Genomic DNA, 2,829 nt, shown 5'->3' with positions numbered 1-2,829 from the left:
ACACCCACCCCTTTCTCCGCAAGATAAACCACAAAAAGACACTAATCGGAAAAACACATCCACCAACTCAATCTTATACCAATAAAGACGAGACTCAAGGTTTGTGCCTCGAGAGAGTGCATCAAACCCAAGTATTGTAAATCTTGCTACATATACACAGAATAAAGTGTCATAGCAAAAGTGGTATCAAATAGCTACTGTTTTTCTTGTGTTGTCAGTGGGATAAGGCTCTCAGTATAGTACAGAGGATGTATTGGGAAGCAAAATTGGCTATAAGATTTGAAATGAAATGTTTGTAGTTGGGCTGTGGAATTAGTGACATTATAATGGCAATTTCAGGCAATAAAATGTTCTTTGCTAATTACAAAATATTGTATCTCAGTGGGGTCTTATTCCATATTAAAGGTCTTTTATTATGCAAAATTAACTCTTATGGGCTTTAAGACATGTTGATACCTCATCCAAACCATACCTGGAGTTGTTTTGTTTTCATTCACACACTTATTTATTATGAGACTGTCTACATCTCCAAACCTCAAAATGCTCTGCTCCACCTTGTGATGTCATGTAGTGATTGAAGTTAACAGCTACCTTTTACCTTTTATTCAGCAAATTCAAGGCTGAAATTATCCAAATTATTCTTGTGAAGGTGTATGGAGGGCATCCTGTATTACAATATGACATCACAAAGTGGAACAGGGTGTTTGAGAGAAGAACTTGGCCTAAATATCCAGAATGTGTGTGTTTAAACATGTGTCATAGAAGCAAAACACAAAACCAGATATGTGTTTTATGAGTATAAGAAAATAGTGCAGTATGGGCCCTTTAAAGGTGCACAGTGTAACTTTTTTAATAGAGAGTCTGCTACTTGTCTTCCACGGCATGGCATTAAACTGTTTACAGGTCAGGTCTGTAACTTGGCCTTGCAGGTTTTTCCAGCAGCGAATGGAGAATTAATTAACCTATAATTCAGTGATATCGTTCATTCATTTAATGCCATACTGCGGAACGTTCTAGGCAAAGGCAATCATATTTCCATGTGAGACAAGCAGGTGCTGGACCACCCACTGGAAAGGTCACATGGTGCACCTCCACAAACCTGTTCTGAAGTGCATATGGAATATTTATCTAGCTCCTTTTAAATGTGCAGTAATTGGTGGTATATGGTATAGCATCAAACACAGAGGTGGACTGAAATAAAACCATATATTCCAACTGTAATAAAGTAAAATCATGGCATTTGTATTAAATCTTTAAAATGTGTGATTTCATAAGTTTCAAAATATAACCCCCATAATGAAAGTATGTCTGTAATTTATCTTATGGAAAAGTTTGGGAGTTGCAGCTCATGTACAGTATAATCTTCTTGTCTGAGTTTATGAAACCTTCACACAACACTTTCTTTTTCAGATCTTATTTTTAGATAGAGATTAATTGCATGTCTTATTCTTGGTGTGAGGTTTGATGTTCAGTACATAACATGTTTAATTATGATTCCAGCTCCAGCAGTTATTGGCCTGTGATCGGAGTGACAGTGACAGTGGAGCTGCTTTTTATGAAATCCAGCCTGCAGTTAGAGTCAGGGCTACAGAGGGGTAATTAAACCTCTCCTCGCTTTTCTCTCATCTATACAAAGAAAGGAAAATGTTTATTGTGTAATTGTTATTAATGATTGTCTGACATTACATCAGTGCTGAGGGGCTATAGAAAAATGAAAGCAGAAAGAGCCTCACATGAGTTTCTTCTTTGGGTAAGCAGTAGCCAAGAATGAAATCCAGTTGGTTTAAGCCTAAAAGGACTCTCTCAAACCTCACTACTCACTACTACTACCCAAACCCCAACACCTACCGCCAAACATAAATCAGTGCTAGTGCAGCTTCTGCAGCTCAGTGAGCCTGTCCATATACAGAGAGAATGAGGAAAACTTGTATGTGTCCCTTGTATGTGTGGCCTGTCCATGTTAAGGCACTGGCAACCCAGCTTCAACTGTGATAGTTTTTAAACTTGTCAAAGCCTTGGCTACATACAGCTCTTTTAACATTACAATGAAGACTTAAATATAAAAAGCTAAACTATTTCAGTAGATCTTTATAGAATAAATAATTACATTTTGCTAATTGTGACCATTTAAATTAGTTATGATTTGAGTGTGGTGCACTATGACATTATGAGTGTAACATTTAAATTGTTAAATCTGGTGAGGAATAATGGCAAAAAATAATTCTTATTCTTACAATTTTAAGTTTGGGGTTGAACTGGGGTGGATTAAACACATAATCTTCATAGTGATTTTAAGTTAAAAGTTCATTCTATAACAATAACAGTAGGTCAAACTAATTTCTTCTGGTTTCTTGCAAAATGGTTTATACTTAAAATCCAGTTATCCATTCTATATTGCACCAGCTGACATTAACTCCCAATTGTGCTTTATAGATCACATTATTGGACGTGTTCCTTGTGGCCATCATTTCCTAATTAGCCCCATCACTGTACTCTTCATCTCACTTACGTTTAACATACTGCTGACCGTAACCGTGCCAACCTTTAATCTGTCCCCACACTGTCTCTCCTTTCTACACTATATGGGCCAATAAGACAATAGCTGGCCATGCATGCTTAGCTCCAACTGGCCTCCTTGCTAATAGATATCATTTCAGAGGGAAGAAATAGACTTGTAATGAACATCTGGCCCAGTTGGCTGAGGAGAGGATGGGGGAGGAGTGGTCGCTGGTGCCCAGAGAGGAGAGGGTCTGATGGCTCCAGCTGGTGCGACAGACTCTGGGCTATCTGGGACTATTGTGGGTGTGCTGGCCACGATTCAAGATGGCT

This window comes from Boleophthalmus pectinirostris, unplaced genomic scaffold (genome assembly GCF_026225935.1).
Source record: "Boleophthalmus pectinirostris isolate CB_2022bp ecotype Guang Dong unplaced genomic scaffold, ASM2622593v1 HiC_scaffold_4, whole genome shotgun sequence".
NCBI lineage: Eukaryota > Metazoa > Chordata > Actinopteri > Gobiiformes > Gobiidae > Boleophthalmus > Boleophthalmus pectinirostris.
Note: the sequence above shows the minus strand (reverse complement) of the source record.